The sequence below is a fragment of the Ursus americanus genome, chromosome 32 (assembly GCF_024610735.1).
Source record: "Ursus americanus isolate L20-20 chromosome 32, mUrsAme1.1.p, whole genome shotgun sequence".
Lineage (NCBI taxonomy): Eukaryota > Metazoa > Chordata > Mammalia > Carnivora > Ursidae > Ursus > Ursus americanus.
In genome coordinates, this window is record NC_142158.1 from 6,369,021 (window position 1) to 6,390,363 (window position 21,343).

The following is a 21,343-nucleotide window of genomic DNA, read 5'->3' on the forward strand; positions in this document are numbered from 1 at the left end:
TATATATCACATTTCTTTCTCCTGTAATTTATCAACCGATCTCTAGAAGTGTTACATAACATTTGTGAAAATATATTGTCTTATTTTCCTCTTGGATGCAGACGCTTCAAGTGTTTCTGTGTTTTAAACATGATACTGCTGTTGGAATTGAAATATGTTTTTATATCATATTAAGGAATGATATAGCATTGAGACTAGCATTGAGAAAATATGACTGCTAACATCTCAAACAGTCAACTAGGCATAATGTACCTCCTCATGGATACACACATACCACCTGTGAAGTATTTTGTCCCAAAAATATATTTTGAATCTGAAATCAACAAGGCTGAATCTGATCAAGCTTCTAGATCCAACTACCGACTTATGGCAATACAGAGGACAGAGGAACAGTCTACACTATGACATAGGGCAGCAATCAGCAAAATCTAAACTATGGGAAACTCTACAGGACACACAGCTCAGGTTTCTCAACAAATAAATTCTAAGGGGAGAGAAAAGAGAGAAGGCATGAGGGAGACACCTCTACATTAAAAAGACTTAAAAGACAGCAATCAAATCCAATGTGTGGAAATTTTTGGATCCTGGGGCACCTGGGTGGCTCAGTTGTTAAGCGTCTGCTTTCAGCTCAGGTCACGATCCCAGGGTCCTGGGATCGAGCCCTGCGTTGGGCTCCCTGCTCAGCAGGAGGCCTGCTTCTCCCTCTCCCACTCCCCCTGCTGGTGTTCCCTCTCTCGCTATGTCTCTCTCTGTCCAATAAATAAATAAAATCTTTAAAAAAAAGAAAAGAAATTTTTGGATCCTGATTCAAACAAACAAGCTATTAAAAAAATGATAACATTCATGAGACAATGAGAAATTTGAAGATTTCCTGGATGTTTGATGACATTAAGGAAGAATTGTTCATTTGTTTGGTGTGATAATGGCCTTAAGGTTGCTTTTCAATCCTCCTCTTCAAGAGATATGTACTAAAATATGAATGGATGAAATGATATGATGTCTGAGGTTTGGTTCAATACAATATAAAAGAGAGGGAAGTAGATGGAGGTACAGATGTAACAAGAGTGGCCATACTTGGTGCACCTTACGTATACACAATTTTTTATTTGTCAATTAGACCTCAGCAAAGCTTGAAAGACAGAAAAGAGTGGCAATAAGTGAAACGGTGTAGTGGAAACATAAGGGTTTATTATACTATTCTGTTTACTTTTGTAATTGTTTGAAATTCTTCTTTATACAAAGCTTTAAAAAAGAATGGTGCGTTTTACAAATGCCTTCATAGAATCTCTAAGAAGATTAAATTATGTTTCTCTTGTGTTCTGTGAATATGCTGCATGTGAGTAATCATTTCCTTGCTTTTCCAGAAAAAAATGCCACTCAGTCATGTTCCATTATCCCCTTAGTGAGCTGCTAGTTCTCTTTGCTGTAATCTTGATGAAGACTTCTAAATCATTATTCTAAAGTGAGATGAGTGAAGACCTTAGTTTCCAAGTAGATCAAAGGATGGGTGCTTGTATGGGAAGACACTTTGAGGCCCTTGAAGTAGTAATAATAACAGCAGCAAATATTGATTACCCATCACAGTGCTGAAAGCTAGACTTCTTAGCTGGCCCTGCCCTTCATCTCACAATTGAGAAGAATGGACCCCAAGAGGGGAGATGATCACTTTTCTGTGAAGACTTCCTGAACAGAGGCAGGTGCAAATTCCCCTCTCAAGGGATGAGAGAGTGGGGTGATGCCATCTTCCACCCTCCTCCTTGCCCACTAGCACAGATGGACTTCAGTGAGCAACACAGTAACCCACTGGAGGCTGGAGTCACTTACACCAAACCCCTCCCTACTGCATCTGGCAGGAGCATCTTTAATAGGGCAGGTCTGACTGTGAGCCAGTGCAGTGGGCCTCTCCTCCAGAGAACCAGCACAGGCCCCCCACATGTTTCAAGTCTACTGATCATAGAGGGCTCCAAAGTGTCAGCTTCAGTTCTGGTGGAAACAGGACCAAGTTTTTTGTTTTTTTACTTTGGAATCAGTATTATAGTTTTTCTTTGTCTATTTGCTTGTTTGTTTCTTCTGTTCCTTTTCTCTTTTTTGGATCTGGCTTTTTTTTCCAGGCTTATTTTAACAAACAAATCAAAGAACACTTAGTAAAGGTCCAAACACTCCCCACTGCAATGAAGGAGGAGCTTTGCAGAGGACTGACCTGTGGGAAAGAGGATCCAAAACGCAACAGCAGAGTCCACACAGCATACACCAGAAATCCTTCCTGAGGCACCAGGCCCTGGACAGTTTCTGACCCCTTTGTAATATAGCATAACTCTCAGGAGCGGGAAACATAACGAGCTTTCATAACACAAAAAAGACAGAAACCTAGACAAACTGACAAGATGGAGGAATTCTCCCCACAAGAAAAATAAAAAAAAAAAGAAAAACCCACAGCTAGGGATTTGCTCAAAACAGCTATAAGCAATACATCCAAACAAGAATTTAGATCCACGGTTATAAGACTATGAGCTGGTCTTGAAAAAAGCACAGAAGACACCAGAGAAAGTCTTGCTGCAGAGATAGAAGACCTAAAAACTAGTCAGGCAGAAATAAAAAATGCTACAACTCAGGTGCAAAAGTGACTGGATGTAATCACAACAAGGATGGAAGAAGCAGAGGAACAAATAGGTAAAATAAAAGATAAAATTATGGAAATGAATGAAGCTGAAAAGAAGAGGGAAAGAAAACTATTAGATCACAAATATAGGGAACTCAGCAATTCCATAAAGCACAATAATATCTGTATCATAGGAGTCCCAGAAGAAGAAGAGCAGGGAAAGGACTCTTTGGATGGATTTATATTCAAATGAATTATAGGTGAGAATTTACTTAATCTGGGGAAGGAAGCAGACATTCAAGCCCAAGAAGCACAGAGAACTCTCCTCAAAATCAATAAAAACAAGTCAAAACCACAAAATACCATAGTGAAATTTGCAAAATACAAAGATAAAGACAGAATTCTGAAAGCAGCTTGGGAGAAAATGTCCTTAACCTACAAGGGTAGACACATCAGGCTGGCAACGGATCTGTCCACAGAGACCTGGCAGGGCAGGAAGGACAGGCATGATATAGTCAATGTGCTAAATGGGAAAAATATGCAGCGAAGAATACTTTAATCCAGCAAGGCTGTCATTCAGAATAGAAGGACAAATAAAAAGTTCCCAAGACAAACTGAAACTAAAGGAGTTCATGAACACTAAGCCAGCCCTGCAAGAAAGATTAAAGGGAACGCTTTAAGTGGGAAAGAGACTAAGAGTAACAAAGACTACAAAGGAAGAAAGACAATCTACAGAAACAATGACTTTACAGGTAATATAATGGCACTAAATTCATATCTTTTGATAATTACTCTGAATGTAAATGGACTAAATGTTCCAATCAAAAGGCATAGGGTATCAGAATGAATCAAAAATAAACAAGACTCATCAATATGCTGCCTACAAGAGGCTCATTTTAGACCCAAAGTCACCTCCAGATTAAAAGTGAGGGGGTGAGGGGAGGGGGGTGGAGGATGGGATAGGCTGGTAATGGGTAGTAAGGAGGGCACGTATTGCATGGTGCACTGGGTGTTATACGCAACTAATGAATCATCGAACTTTACATCAAAAACCAGGGATGTACTGTGTGGTGACTAACAGAATATAATAAAAAAACATTAAAAAATAATAATAATAAATAAATAAATAAATAATGGGCCATTCCTCACAACCCTGGGACAGCAGCTCTTTCTGCCCACAGGTCCTGTCCCTGTGCTTTAATAAACCACCATTTTGCACCAAAAAAAAAAAAAAAAAAGTGAGGGGTGGAGAACAATTTATCGTGCTAATGGACATTGAAAGAAAGCTGGAGTAGCCATATTTATATCAAAGTCAATTTTAAAACAAAGACTGTAATGAAAGATGAAGAAGGACACTATATCACAATAAAGGGGTCTATCCAACAAGAAGATCAAACAATTGTAAATATTTATGCCCCTAACTTAGAAGTAGCCAAATACATAAATCAATTAACAACAAATTTAAGGAAACTCATTGATAATAATACAATAATTGTAGGGGACTTTAACACCCCACTCACAGCAATGGGCAGATCATCTAAGCAGAAGATCAACAAGGAAACAGGTGTTTTGAATGAAACACTGGACCAGATGACTTAACAGATATATTCAGAGCATTTCATCCTAAAGCAGCAGAATACACATTCTTTTCAAGTGCACATGGAACATTCTCCAGGATAGATCACATACTGGGCCATAACTCAGGACTCAACTGGTACAAAAAGATTGAGATCATACCATGCATATTTTCAGACCACAAGGCTATGAAACTTGAAGTCAACCACAAGAAAAAAATTTGGAAGAACCATAGATACATGAAGTTAAAGAACATTTTACTAAAGAATTAATGGGGTAACCAGGAAATTAAAGAAGAATTTTTAAAAATACGTAGAAGCAAATGAAAATGAAAACATGACAGTCGAAAACTTTTGGGATGTAGCAAAGATGGTCATAAGAGGAAGGCATATAGCAATACTGGCTTCCCTCAAGAAGCAAGAAAAGTCTCAAATATACAACCTTACCTTACGCCTAAGGAGCTGGAAAAAGAACAGCAAATTAAGCCTAAATCCGGCAGAAGAAGGGGAATAATAAAGATTAGAGCAGAAATAAATGATATAGAAATAAAAAAACCCAACAGAAACAGATTGAGGAAACTGAAGATAGTTCCTTGAATTAACAAGATTGATAAACCTGTAGCCAGACTTATCAAAAAGAAGAGAAAGGACTCAAATAAAATCATGAATGAAAGACGAGAGATCACAACAAACACTGCAGAAATATAAACAATTATAAGGGAATATCATGAACAATTACATGCCAACAAATTAGGCAATCTGGAAGAAATGAATGCATTCCTAGAAACATATAAAAGACCAAAACTGAAACCAGAAGATCTGAATAGACCCATAACCAGCAAAGAAATTGAATCAGTAATCAAAAATCCCCCCCCCCAACAAAAAAGGAAAATCTAGGGCTGGATGGCTTCCCAGGGGAATTTTACCAAACATTTAACAAAGAATTAATACCTATTCTTCCAAAGCTGTTTCAAAAAATAGAAATGGAAGAAAAACCTCCAAACTCATTCTATGAGGCCAGCATTACCTTGATCCCAATACCAGACAAAGACCCCACTAAAAAGGAAATCAATACCCCTGATGAACATGGATGCAAAAATTCTCAACAAGATACTAGCTAATCAGATCCAACAGTACATTAAAAGGATTATTCACCATGACCAAGTGGGATTTATTCCGGGGTTTCAGGGTTGCTTCAACATCTGCAAATCAATCAGTGTAATACACCACATTAATAAAAAGAAAGGATAAGAACCATATGATCCTCTCAACAGATACAGAAAAAACACTTGACAATATACAGCATTGTTTCTTGATAAAAACCCTCAACAAAGTAGGGATAGAGGTAACATACTTCAACATCATAAAGGCCATATAGGAAAGACCCACAGCTAATCTCATCCTCAATGGGGAAAAACTGAGAGCTTTTCCTCTAAGGTAAGGAACATGACAGGGATGTCCACTCTAACGACTGTTTTTCAACATAGTACTGGAAGTTCTAGCCTCAGCAATCAGACAACAAAAAGAAATGAAAGACATCCAAACTGGCAAAGAAGAAGGCAAGCATATACTCTTTTTTTAAAAATATTTTATTTATTTATTTATTTATTTATTTGAGAAAGAGAGAGCACAAACAAGGGGAGAGGCAGAAGGAGAAGGAGAAGCAGACTCCCTGCTGAGCAAGGAGCCCAACCTGGGGCTTGATCCCAGGACTGTGGAATCATGACGCGAGCCAAAGGCAGATGCTTAACTGACTGAGCCACCCAGATGCCCCCAAACATACATTCTTCACAGATGACGTGATGTTCTATGTAGAAAACCCGAAAGACTCCACAAAAAAATTGATAGAACTGATACATGAATTCAGCAATGTGGCAAGATATAAAATCAATGCACACAAATCAGTTGCACTTCTATACACTAACAATGAAGCAGAAAGCAGAGAAATCAAGGAATTGATTCCATTTACAACTGCACCAAAAACAATAAGATACCTGGGAATAAACCTAACCAAAGAGGTGAAAGATCTGTACTCTGAAAACTACAGATCACTTATGAAAGAAATTGAGAAAGACACAAAGAAATGTAAAAACATTCTATACTCATGGATTAGAAGAGTAAATATTATTCAAATGTCTATACTACCTAAAGCAATCTATATTTTCAATGCAATCCCATCAAAACACCAACAGCATTTTTCACAGAGCTGGAACAAATAATCCTAAAATTTGTAGGGAACCAGAAAAGACCATGAATAGCTAAAATAATGTTGAAAAAAAAAAAAGCAAAGCCGGAGGCATCACGATTCTGTACTGCAAGCTGTATTACAAAGCTGTGATCATCAAGACAGCATGGTACTGGCACAAAAACAGACACAGATCAATGCAACAGAACAGAGAACCCAAAAATGGACCCTCAACTCTGTGGTCAACTAATCTTCAACAAAGCAGGAAAGAATGTCCAATGGAAAAAAGACAGTCTTTTCAACAAATGGTGCTGGGAAAATTGGCCAGCCACATGCAGAAGAATGAAACTGGACCACTTTCTTATTACACAAAAATAAACTCAAAGTGGATGAAAGACCTTATGTGAGACAGGAAAACATCAAAATCCTGCAAGAGAACACAGGTGCCCATCTCTGACCTTGGCTGCAACAACTTGCTTAGACATGTCTCCAGGGGCAAGGGAAACAAAAGCAAAAATGAATTATTGGGACTTCAACAAGATAAAAGCTTCTGGGGATGCCTGGGTGGCTCAGTCAGTTGAGTGTCCGCCTGCAGCTCAAATCGTGATCCCGGGGTCCTGGGATCAAGTCCCACATTGGGCTCCTTCCTCAGTGGGGAGCCTGCTTCTCCCTCTGCCTGCCACTCCCCCATTTGTGTTTTTTCTCTCTCTGACAAATAAATTAATAAAATAAAAAAAAGATAAAAGCTTCTGCACAGCAAAGGAAACAATAAACAAATGTGAAAGGCAACCTACAGAATGGGAGAAGATACTTGCAAATGACATATTCGATAAAGGGCTGGTATCCAATATCTATAAAGAATTTATCAGACTCAACACCCAAAAAACAAATAATCCAGTTAAGAAATGGGCAGAAGACATGAAAGGCAGTTTTCCAAAGTAGACATACAGATGTCCAACAGACAGATGAAAAAATGCCCAACATCACTCATCATCAGGAAAATACAGACCAAAACCACAATGAGATACTACCTCACACCTGTCAGAATTACTAAAATGAACACCTCAAGAAACAAGAGATGTTGGTGAGGATGCAGAGAAAGGGGAACTCTCTTGCACGGTTGGTGGGAATGCAAACTGGTACAGCTGCTCTGGAAAACAGTATGGAGGTTCCTCAAAAAGTTAAAAATAGGGGCATGTGGGTGGCTCAGTTGGTTAAGAGTCTGCCTTAGGCTCGGGGCATGATCTCAGAGTCCTGGGATCAAGCCCCACATGAGGTTCCCTGCAGAGCAGGGATCCTGCTTCTCCCTTTCTCTCTGCCTGCTGTTTCCCCTGCTTGTGCTCTCTCTGTCAAATAAATAAATAAATCTTAAAAAAAAAAAAATAGAACCACCCTACAACCCAGCAATTGCCCTACTAGGTATTTATCTGATGGGTACAAACATAGTGATTCAAAGGGGTACTTATGCCCCAATGTTTATAGTAACAATGTCCATAATGGCCAAAATATGGAAGGAGCCCAGATGTCCATTGATGGATGAATGGATAAAGAAGTAGTGTGTATGTATATGTATATACATATATATGGAATAGAATATATGTAACGGAATATTGCTCAGCCATCAAAAAGAATAGAATCTTGCCACTTGCAATGACATGGGTGGGACTTGAGGGTATTATACTAAATGAAATAAGTCAGTCAGAGAAAGGCAAATACCATATGATATCACTTATATGGGGAATTTAAGCAAGAAAATTGATGAACACAGGTGAAGGGAAAGAAAATTTAAACAACATAAAAATAGAGAGAGAGGCAAATCACAAAAGACTCTTAACTATAGTAAACAAACAGGGTTGCTGGAGAGGAGGTGAGTGGGTGGATGATAACTGGGTGATGGCATTAAGGAGGGCACGTGATGGAATGAGCACTGGGTGTTATATGCAACTGATGAGTCGCTAAACTTTACCCTGAACCTAAAAAAAAAAAGAAAAAAGAAAAAAAAAACTACACTGAGATACCACCTCACACCTGTCAGAATGTCTAAAATTAATAACACAGGAAATAACAGATGCTGGTGAGAATACAGAGAAAGGGGAACTCTCATGCACTGTTGGTGGTAATGAAAACTGATACAGCCATCCTGGAAAAAAATATGGAGGTTCCTCAAAAAGTTAAAAATAGAACTACCCTACCACCCAGCAATTGTACTACTAGGTATTTACCCAAAAGATACAAAAATAGAGATTCAAATAAATACATGCACCCTGATGTTTATAACAGCACTATCAACAATAGCAAAACTATGGAAAGATCCCAAGTGTCCATCAACTGATGAATGGATAAAGATGTGGTGTATATATAGAATGGAATATTACTCTGCCATTAAAAAGAGTGAAATCTTGCCATTTGCAACAACATGGACGGAGCTAGTGTATTATGCTAAGTGAAATAAGTCAGAGAACAACAAATACCATACAATTTCACTCATATGTGGAATTTAGGGAACAAAACAGGTGAGAGGGGAAGGAAAGAAAAATAAAATAAGATAAAAACAGAGAGAGAGGCAATCCATAAGAGACTCTTAACTATAGAGAGCAAACTGAAAGTTTCCGGAGGGGAGGTGGGTAGAGGGATGGGGTAACTGGGTGATGGGCATTAAGGAGGGTACTTGCTGGGATGAGCACTGGGTGTTACATGTAAGTGATGAATCACTAAATTCTACTTCCGAAACCAATACGACACTATATGTTAACTAACTTGAATTTAAATAAAAACTTGGGTGGGGGGCCCTTGGGTGGCTCAGTTAAGCATCCAACTCTTGATTTGGGCTCAGGTCATGATCTCAGGATCCTGAGATCGAACCCCACATCAGGCTCTGAGCTGAGCATGGAGCCTTCTTGGGATTCTCTCTCTCCCTCTCCCTCTGCCCCTGTCGCTGCTCACACTTTCTCTCTCTCCTTCTCTCTCTCTTAAAAAATATATAAATAAAAACTTGGGGAAAAAAGAATAAAAGAAATTAAAATAAAAATAAATGTATGGGAAATAAATTAATTGATTAATTAATTAATTAACATAGTAGTTTCCCACAGACAGTTGAAAGACTGTAGCTAACCTTCTTGTATTAGAATTTTATCCTGTTTAGTAAAATTTCCAAAAATATAATCAGTTGGCCTTTAATACATCCACATCAGTAAAAAGTGTGCTAGCCTCTCATTGTTATTTTTTAAAGTTTTATTCAGTATTAGAACCAGATATTTCCCCATATTACCAGTATTTTCTAGCTTTATTCTTACTGCTTACCCTGTGATCTGATCATGACTCTTTTAAAAATAAAAGGCAAAACTATCCAGAAAGTTTGAGATGAGCCAGGATCAGAGACCCCATTAGCTTTCACCATCTCCTCCTGTAGGACTAGTTTCTCCAGAGGCCAACAGCCCAGGACTGCCTCTACGGACACGTCTGATGTTCCCACGGGATCTCTCCTCAGCACTACTCACCTCCTGGGGCTCCATGCCTCTTACTTGTTGCCCTAAGTTTCCAAAATTCTTCTGTGCTAACACTGTCCACATGCATGCAGAAATATGCACACATATCCTATTATTTGAAAGCTGTGAAATAGGTAGACATGAGAACATTGGACCTTCCCTTGCAGTGCAATTGCAATTGTCATAAATAATTACCCAAAGAGCTCTCCAACTTTTCAGATGCCTTGGTTTCAGAGAAACCAATTCTCTTTCCACCTTCAATAATCCTAACACATGCAAGCTGTAAGTAAGGGCTCTCAGATTTATTTCCTGCAGCTGCTTTTATCACATCGTGTGGACCCTACTCCCCCAAGACGCCTCAAATAGATTGTGTCCGGTTTGTTTTAGTAACAGTGGTGTCAAGATCAAGTCCCAGAACTACCTTATGACCTCGAGGGAGCCTAATCCTTCCAGGTAGGGGAAATCAGCCTATATAAGCCACTTACACAACACTTAAAAATAAATAAACCAAGAAATAGTAGATACTGCCAAATAAATAACCCTTTTTTAAAGAATAGCTTTCAGTGGTCTGACGGGAATGGAAGCTTGCCTTGAAAAAGAAAGAAATGATATAATTTGGCTCTCCTCTCAGTACCAACTGTGCCATTTGTAAAAACAACTGAGACCTCAAAATTGTTCTGAGTTCATTCCTCTAAGCCACAGAGGCAGGATTCCAGACACTTGGGTGGTCAGAGTCCCATGAAGGGGAGTGAAGAAAACCAAGGGAAATCATGGGAGGAAGTACTTCATCCAGACCAAGGGAGTATGATTTGGGAACATCATTAGGGGTTGCATGGTGATAATAGGTTGCATCGAAACCAGAGCATGTTTCTAGGGGAGTTCAAGTGTACTCGGAAGAAGATCATGAGGCTGAATATGAGCAAGTAAGTATTTTGAGCCCATTTTACCATAGAAGTAACAAATTTTCCTATTGTCCGCAAAAGCACAGAGTAGGTTTGATAATTCTGCTTTACTTGATGAGTCTGTAGCTACAAAACTGTTGACTCGAACAAAATCTATTTGTGGTCTAATGGTTCAAACTAATGGATCAAAAATTGTGATCTCTGCCAAGTTTTATTTTGTTTTCTTCTGGTTTTTCCTTTATGCTCAGTGATCATGACTTTGGAAAATTGCATGTGCATGTGTGTGTCTGCTCCATGACAAAGCAAGAGTAATTTTTAAAACCTAATAATAATAATAACAGACCTTAACAATTGCCTTAATTTACAAAAGCAATGAATAAACAAAGACTAAAGGAAAACCGAGGGCCAGGATGGGGAATGCATCTCGCACCCTGCCCTCACCTTGGCTGTCCCGCCTGCCTTTTCTTTCATCTGCCCATCTGGCCTTTGACTATAAATGCAGTCGCAGTCGCCTGGGGGCAGGACTGCGCAGTATGCATGCTGTGTCTGGTACCAGATGGAGCTCTTAGCAGGACCTGAGCAGACATCAGGGACTAATTTCCTAAGATGAGTTTCCCTTTGTTGGTGAAACACTTTGAAGAAAATGCCCAAGATGATCTCCTCAGAGCCTCCACGGGCCGTGTCCATCCCATGGCATCAACAATCCCACTGGGACAGCATCTTCCAAAGCAATGTGGGCTTAAAGCTTCCTTTTGCAAACTTCCTGCATCACTGGGACCTTCAGTTTTTCTGATCGGGGTGGCTAATTCCCATGCCTGTGGTGCTGGGAGGATCTGCGGGGGGAAGTGCTGCCCTCGGCTGTGCCCCAGCCTAGAAGCCACGTGGAAGGACGCAGGCTCTAAGCACAGGCGTCTTGGCCAGCACGGGAGAGCTCTTGTGCTGATGCACTGATTTCTGTCCTCAGTGTTTCAGGGCCTCTGGCTAAGATCCTTGCTGCAGCCACACACTCACAACCAAACAGCTGGAAGGCCCAACGGTGGTCCCTTTTCCAGAATGATAGTTTGGGCTATAATGAGGACAGGTAACAAGCCCCGAACAGGGCACCTGCTGTGTCTGAGCTCCCTGGCTGATGTCCATTGAACCAGAAAGATGGCCAAGCAAGAGCTCTGATCAGTCCATGGAGAAAGCAAGACTGCTTTGGTTTCTTTCATTCCCCCAATGTTGAAACCACCTGCATTTGAAGGTTTGAAGAGCTTCTGGACACCCAAATAAAAGACATATTCTCATCACCGTGTGCACCTGTTGATAGGTGCGTGCACGCAGGAGTGATCCCAGGTGCAGACCAATACACCACAGCCGCACCAAAAGGTAAGGATACTTCCCTCCTTGTCATGCTGGAGCAAGAAACGCAGTCCAAGTGCTCAAGGCCACATGTTGTTCAGGCTTCCCTACTATTTCAGGATCGACCCTACAGAATTCACTTAACTTCTCTGAAGGTCAACCTACCCAGTGTCAAACTCTCCTGATGTTCCCCAACACAAAGACTTAACCTATGTCAACACAGTGTACTCTCCATATCCAGATGTTTTACTCTTTTGAAAATAAAGTATCGAAAATATAACTTACAACACATTTTAATGGTTTCAGGTACTAATTGTTAAGTAAATTCTAAGAACTATACTAGATGGTTGGCTTGAGTATTATTTCTAATCTTTACAACAACCTGGTAAGGCAAACATAATCACCTCCATTTCACTTGTCCTTTCCTTATGCAATCTTGCGGATTAAAGAGGTCATATACCATTTTATGGAGACAACATGGAAGCCAGAAGGTGACGTCACACATCTGATAATTGACAACAGTGGGAATTGGAACAAAAAGTTTGCCCCACTCCAAAATCCACTCTGTCTTCCTCTCTCTGAACCTATTTCCTCATCAATAACATGGGAATAATGCTGTCTTTGGAAGGTTGCTAAGAAAATAAAATAGTATAGATGGACTAAGAGGCCACCACACAAGGCCTCTTGGCCAATTTAGCAGGAATGTATTTAATTTGACCAACACAGTGCCTTAAAATTATTTCATCTGAATGAAATAGGCAGGGGCTATTCTCTTCAGTTAAGCCCAAATCCGTCTATGTCCTGTTGTCCTCACCCAGCTGACTCACTAATTAACTTTCCCCTACTGGCCCCTAACATAATGTGAGTTTGTGACACTCCGCCAGTTTGGAGGGCAAGGGAGAAGTTGAGAGGTCACTTTCTGTTCCACAGTGATCCAGGAGGAGCGAGAAACACAGGTGGATGATGGGGACAAGGAAGAAATCCATTTCCAGACCCTCGGCCCACACGTGTGTTTTCCCCAAGAGCATCCCAGAGCTGAGAGTTCACAACCACCCTCTTTCACGTCACAAAAGAGAACATCCTCCTCAGCCTTCCCACGCAACTCCAGGGACACAAAGCCCAGGAGTCTTTATCAACAATAAAACAGGCACAGAACTTTTTATCTTCCCCAGGACTTTCCACCTGACGCTCTATCCATGAGGGTGAGGCTGGTTTGACAAACAGTGTTTGGCCTGTGTAGGAAGGTTCTATATCCAGATATGTGATAGGGGTGAGAATTTTTGTTTAATAACGACCTTTACTTCCTACAACTAGTATTGAGAATGTATCAATGACAAGCGGAAGCGTTCTGGGACCCAAACTCCCAGGACAGGTCAGTCTGAGACGGGAAAGGAGGAGGGAACAAGTGGCAGGAAGCCCTACTCCATCATGTGGTAGATTCGCTATATTTTCTTATTTTCTGTATTTCTGATGATTTGACATCTGGGGCTTCACTGAAAGGGAGACATTGTCCCTCCCAAGGTTAGCCAGTCTTTAGGAGATGGCAAAAGATTTACCTGTGAACATGCCTTTCAATACAAGCCAGCTAATCCAGAGCCTTGGAGCTGGAGCTCTCATACTCCAGCCCTAATCCCCCTACCCTAATCACTTCGAGGCCAGGTACCAAACCTTCAGGGGTAGCCCCTGTGCCCTAGAGCCCACTGACATCGTTCAAAATAGCCAATCCTAAGCCTGCTTACTCTGCCTTGCGCCTTCTTTCCTGTTGAAACCGCAAGAAAGGCGCTGACCTGTGCCTTCCTCCAGCTCCGCCTGCCTTCTGACCAATGTTGGTGTTTCCCCTTGTGGTCCTGCATGGCATGGCATGCCCCCCCTTGGGATTTGTGATTAATATACTATTTTCTCCATGGCAATTGTCTCCTGATCTGTTGGCTTCATCATACTTAAATAATAATAAAACCTACATTTTAAAACACATGGGATCCAATCCATCTTTGATCATAGGACAAAAATTCTCTATTTCTGGGTCCCCAATTAAATGATTATAATCACCCAATTAATTAAGTACCAATTAGCAAATATATTGAGATTGCTTGCAGCATACATTCTAAGCAATACGTAGGGCAAAAAGAAATAGAAGCCCTAGTCTCAGTCCTTAGAAGCTTACCATCATGTTATTAGAAGAGGAACATTGAGAAGTCCTCCCCAAGGCATTGTAATTTACAAGGGCATTTCAGAAAGTGAATTCCACAGACGTGTAATTCCAAAGAATGCTTGGGGCAGGGGTGGGGTGGGAGGAAGAATCTCAGTCATCAAATGATTTGGGGAACCATTCTTTCCAGAGAGTTACAATGCACATTGGCATATTAAAGTCTTGGGGAAATCAGCTTAAATTTATTTGTTGCTGAAACTTTTTTTTCAAATTGTATTTGTGACAACTATTGGCAACTATTGACAGCCCAGTTTATAATGAACAATGACTTAAGAACTGTTCCTTATTTAAATTATGAGAAATTTCAGGATTTAGGGCCAATACAAAAACTTCTCAACTGACAATTTAGTATGCTTTACTATTTCTGAATCTATAACTGGTCTCAATAACCATCTATCTCACAGACAATAGATGGAAAAATAATATGACAAACTGTTGCCTCATAATAGCCCTTCTCCCCTTATTTAGTCACAGAACCCTGTTTTTATTTGGTAGTAGCAAAATGCCCAACTGACAGACTGCATTTCTCAGCCTCCCTTACAGTTAGGGATTGCTAAGTAACTACTTCTGTCAATGAGGCCGTGATGGTGGGACTTCTGGAAAGATTTCTTAAAGAGAACTAACTTGGGGAGTGAAACTGGTTTGCCCATTCATGGCTCTTTTTCCCTGCTGGCTGGAATGCAGATGTGATTGCAGGAGCTCTATCAGCCATTTTGGACCATGAGGTTACCCTGAAAATGGGAGCGCAGCACTGAGGATTTGAAAGTGGAAAGGCAGAAGAGGCTTATGTCCCTGCTGACATTGTAAAGCTACCACATCAGCCCCAAAATGTCTTTATCTGGACCTGCTTTACATGACAAAATAAACACTTATATGTTTAAATCACTGTTATTTGGGGTTTTCTTTTATAAACAATGGAGCTAAATCTCAACCAAAGAAAAGAGAGTAACTATTTGAAAGAGAGAGTTTATTGATACTTTTGGTGCAGGAGTTTATTGGCTAACTTTCCAATAAACTTCCACATTCCCAGATGTTATTCCAAGCAAAGCATGATCTATTACCTGATAACCAACAGCAAAATTCTCCTTCCATCTAGGGATTCCTCCTCACCCCAGAATCTTAGCCTGTGGCCCTTTGTCCTTTCTGCAGAATAAGAGTCATATTTTCCTTGCCAGATTCCTTACAGAGTTGCACAACATGATTTTTCACTGATGGTTGCTTTTCACAATGTAAATTTCTCCTGTAAATCTTATTCTCGTTTTCTCGAGTGCATCTCCCTTTTGGATGGAGCCTCTCACCACAAGGTTGCCATGTCACTTGGTTGTGATATTTTCTCCAGGTTTTTACCCCTTTTCCTCCATCTGTCAGGAATTGAGTTTCCAGTAAGAGGAAGTTACTTTTTGATTCAGTAAATCGATGTAAAAAGAGGAGAAAACTATTTTGATTAGAATATGTTTGCTTGGATACCTTTTCCAGCTGTCTAATCCAAATTCAAGGGTTCTTATTTAATTCTGTGGCAAAACAATAATGATGCAAGGCCCTGCAAAGAAACAAAAGCCTTTTCAGAGTGAGAATGTTTTTCTTCTTCATCTCAGAAATCATGTCATCTAAGGAAAAGTCAGTGACAAGGTTTAAGTTAACTTTTACATAGAATGGTAAGTAGAATGTAAGAGTTGAATTTTGTGAAAATAATCTTAGTCCTTTTGAGCTGCTGTAACAAAATACTATAAACTTGGTGTCTCATAAGCAATAAACTGTATTTCCCTCAGTTCTGGAAGTTAGAAGTCCAAGATTGGGGCGCCAGCATGCATGGTGAGGACCCTCTCCCGGATTGCAGCCTGCTGACTTCTTGCTGTGTCTTCACATGGTGGAAAGAATGAGGGACTTCTGTGCAGTCTCTTTTCTAAGAACACTAATCCCATTCATGTGGGCTCCACCTTCACGACCTAATCACCTCCCAAAGCATTATTACCATCACCTTGGACTTTAGGTTTTCAACATACGAATTTTGGAGGGACACAAAGGTTCAGAGCAAAAATATCATGGTTTACTAAGTCATTCACGTTAGGCTCTAGGATAAGGATAGATGGATGGGGAGAGAGAGAAAGAGAGAGAGAGGACAATTACAATCAGAAGATGACTTAGAGAAAATCTAGTTCAATTTGCTTTGTCTATGATGAGGAAACTAAATCCCAGAGACACTGAGCCCATGGTTTCCCCAGTGACACCTATAATCCAAGACTCCTGACTCCCAGTCTAGAGGTCTATTACGGCTACTTTGCATCATTCACAGTGGAATTAGTCAGTTTAAATTAAGTTATGCCACAATAAGGAGTAACCCTCAAGGGGTGCCTCGGTGGCTCAGTTTGTTAAGCATCTGCCTTCAGCTCAGGTCATGATCCCAGGATCCTGGGATGGAGCCCCACACCATCGGGCTCCCTGCTCAGTAGGAAGTCTGCTTCTTTCTCTCCCTCTGGCCCTCCCCACCCCACCTCCTTCATGCTCTCTCTCACGCTCTCTTTCTCTCTCTCAAATAAATAAATAAATAGTTTTTTTTTTTTTTAAAAAAGAAGCAACCCTCAAATCTCCATGGCCTGAAACAGTAAAGGTTGAGTTCTCTCTCATACGGCATGTCTGCAGCTGGTCTGCGGGAGGGCTCTGTTCATCGTAGTTAGTCAGCCTGTGGGCTGACAGACTTCCACCATCCTAGGTCACAGCCATTTTAGCAGTGTCCAAGTTCACTGTTTCAAGGAAAGACAGCATGGAGGGTCTCACACCAGCCCTTCCCAGCTCATTTAGAAGTAACTTGGGTCACTGTCTCTCACATTTCATTAGCCAGAGCAAGTCTTGTGGAGGTTGGAGAATGGTCCATACCTGCCTTGCTGTGTTTTACAAAGGCCAGGCTGGGGGACAGGGGGACAAAGGCAAGGTTAACCTGCAGAATCTTTTTCAAGGTGACAGAATTGACCTCTGGTGGCAGCGTGGAAAATTACAACCCAAAGACAGGAGGAATGCTTTGTGTCTCAAATTCTGGTTACCTCCAAATCTGAGAACGGGGAAATGAAGGTTTTAAGACCTTAAGCACACCATACGGTGACCATGAAGAAAACTGTTTTTAAAGCATGCTTTTTTGCTAAACTAGATGTTCTTTGGAGAATGTTAGGCTTGGATGGAACTGTTGGCTCCTTTAACTCTCCCCACACAGCTGTCTTGTAGATATTATCATTACTCTTTTGCAGACGATAAAACTGAGACTCAGGGCACCCAGGTGGCTCAGTCAGTTAAACATCTGCCTTCGGCTCAGGTCATGATCCCAAGTTCCTGGGATCAAGCCCCACATCAGGCTCCCTGCTCAGCAGAGAGTCTGCTTGTCCCTCTCCCTTTGCCCCTCCCCCTGCTCATGCTCTCTTTCTCTCTCTCTCTCTCATAAATAATTTTTTTTAATCTTAAAAAAAAAACTGAGACACAGGATGAAGGATAGTTGACCGTGAATAATGGTCAGAGTGAGCTGGGTTATCCCATGATAAGAAACATCCTTAAAATCCCATGTGTGTTCTCACTCACAGGGTGTGTCCCGCACGGGTTGTCGGGGGGCTCTGCTCTATAAAATCACTGGAATCAGGGTGGTGGAAGCTCCATCACCCAGCAGCTGCAGGACCGGGAGCACACACCCTCTTTAGTCCCAATGGCAGGAGAGAGAAGCGAAAGATCACAATGCTTCCCCCAGCAACTGGCACAAGTCATTTCCACTCACCGCTCATTGACAGGGCTGGCCACAGGGCCCAATCTCACCAGCAATGGCTGGGAAGGATAGGTCTGTGAGTGCTCAGGACAAGCATGAGGCTGTGATGTCCGCCAGACCAAGGTACTGAGCAGCAGAGTTGGGTCTGGAACCCAGTTATGTGAGTTTCCTTTTAGTGTTCCTATTCAAAAAGCAGAATAAGTGGCTTCAACTAAAAATTAGATTCCAAGCCAAGGACCTTGGCTCAGTTGCTTTATCTGAGATTCAGTTTGGTCATTTATAAAGAGGAATAATAAAATTGATCTCAAGGGTGTATATCGTGAGATAATGAATATTAAGTACCCGGTAAAGCACCTGGCTCACAGCAAGCACTCCTTAAATTGTTGCTGTTGAGGTTGTAGTTTTAAAGCCATATGACACTGGTGTGCCTTTTACTTTGATATCAGGAACCGATGGTGTGGGCCAGGTAATCCAGACACCTTACTCTGCTCTCTAGAGCTCAGACTAGGTTCGAATGACCCTCCAATGATAACTTTTATTGGAACTGGCAATTTGTTACTCAGACACTGAGAAAAACCTTTTCACAAACCTACTACTGAGTGTGAGCTTTTTCTGAACTCGTTACTTTACCCATTAATTCAGTAAAGATCTATCACGCACATTCTCTTCACAAGGTACTATTTTTTCTGTGTGTCAGGAATACGGTGGCGGAAAAAAACAAAGTCCTGCCCTCACGGTGCTTAGAGTCTCTCAAGAAAAATAAAGTTACTTCACAGGGTCTTTGAAAATACACAAGGAGAGAAAATACCCTTACGTGTGAAGGGATTTGGAGACTGTCAGGCACATACTGCCACCGTAGTCAGTATCCATACACATAGCTTTGGGCACATTGAATCTGAGTCATCTCTATGGGTAAGAATGAGTACCCTGAGTCCTGGGGTGGCAGTTAACTGCCCAAAGCCCTTAGGAAGCCTCACTTCCTCCTCTGATTGTGTTTCTTCCACAAACCAAGCAAGCCTCAAGACACTTACCCTTCTCTCTTAGGCCATCCTACTTACCACATTCCCTTAATGTGATAAATCCAATAAATATTATCAAAATAATAAATACTGACACCTTCTCAAAGGACTCAGCAAGTTGTGGCTGTCTGTTGCCCAGACTGGATATCTTGGTTATGGCCCTGATGGCTTTTCCTTTCTCTGTCCACTAGGCAACCTTCCCCACCACTCCATGTTGCCACCATCCTGCTATTATGCATATACACTCTGGTGCTCCGTCTCTTTCATCCTTTTCTTGAGCATGCCTTCCTTTATTCAATGGCTAGAAATCTAAACACCACCTGGTTCATGGCAATGGCCATACAGTCGAGCAGCAGCTAATGCAGCAGCTTCCCAAGTGTCAGACTGACCGCTCACGCTCTATGAAAGAGCCGCAAGCCTCTTTGCCACACGGCACCGTGGGAGTCATTTCTGACAGCTTGGTCTAGAACCCGTTTGTTCATCTTCCCTGTTGATTTTATGAACCATTTAATATCCTGTAAGAAATCCCTTTCTGCTCAAACTACTGAGGGTAGATTCTGTTCTGTAACCGAACCCTAACCAATACAACGATTGGTACCAGGAGGGGCTGCAGAACCTGTCGGGACACTTAGGAATGAAAATCAAAGATCCCTTATCTCAGTGGTTTTCCAATTCTTGGGTCCAAGTGGTACACAGATCATTTTAAAGGAATCTATTTCCATGTCCTCATCTTTCATATATACTCTTGCCCCAAGGACATGTTAAAATGCACAATCATCCTTCACCCAATTTATAACAGAAAACAATAGCCTTCAGCTCTCCCGGGCTTAATCAGGTGATGGTCCTGGGCTTAGCAACCAAACTCAGGGAAAGCCTTCCCTGATAACTCACCAAGGCACCATAACCCTCCTGCCTTTCCGTCTTCCCCTGTCTCGTGTTATATTCTTGAAGGGTGAGGTCGGCTTTGGTAACGGAGTATTTTGGCCTGTGCTGGGACGTTCTGAATTCAGGTGTGTGATGAAGTGAAGCTGTGAGAGTAATGACAAGTTTTGTTTAATAACTTTACCTCTTACATCTTTCAACTACTGTCAAAGAACACATCCATTTTTGAGGGAGAGTCCTGTGAGAGAAAGGAGAGAGAACTCGGGTAAGAAATACTATGTGATTTTGGAAATACAGCTAGGAAGGAATGGGAAAGACTGACTGATGGAACTGTCAGAAACCCTTTTCCATTCCATCAGCTTTATTTTGTGATCAGGGGTTTCCAGCAGTTACATCTATAAATGCGAAAAGTGGGAAAAGAATTGATACAGAGAATAGATCTTAAGCATTCTCACCACAAAAAGAAAAGAAAAAAGTTAACTATCTGAAGTGATGGATATGTTATTACGTTGATCTTGGTAATCTTGCCACAGCGTATACGTATGCCGAAACATCCCACAGCACATGTGGTCTATTTCTGGGTGTCCTCTCTTGTACTGAAATGTTGCCATCTTCCTCTAACTTGCATGATTGGACGGACCCTCTCAGCTGTGATTGTCCCGGGGCTTCTGTGAGCAACACCGGTATCTTGATCTACCATTGACACTTGAAGTACTATTAGACCTGTCTTAGGCCCAAGTGGTAAAGCTTCTTGCTCTTGGCCGGAATAATTTTCCCTGGATTCCCCTCAAAGTTGGTGGTCTAATAGGTTATTCAGAAAATGGGTCAGAACTATGCACTCATATATAGTGCATATTAATTCTCAAATCCAAAGTCCCATCAAGTTCTGTGGCTATTTAATAGCAGAAGGTATGCAAGGTGGAGCAAGTTGCCTTTTGCTTTGCAGAGAAATATCCCATCACTCTGCAGGTCACTGTATATATATACATATATACACACACACATATATACATATATACACACATATATGCGTATATATATATAATTCTCTTTATCCATTGATGAACATGTAAGTTGTTCCCATATCTTGACTTGTGAATAATGCTACAATGAACACGGGAGTTAGATATATACCCAGAAGTGAGATTGCTGGATCGAATGATAGTTCTAATTTTTTGAGACTCTCCTTACTTGTTTTCCATAATGATTGAATCGGTTTGCACTCTCACCAGCAGAGCACAGGGTTCCCTTTTCTCCACATCCTCACCAACATCTATCTCCTGGGTTTTTAATGTTAGCTGTTCTAACAGGACCAGGTGATATCCCATTGTGATTCTGATTTGCATTTCCCTGATCGTTAGTGATGTTGAGCACCTTTTCTTGTATCTGTTGGCCATTCATATGT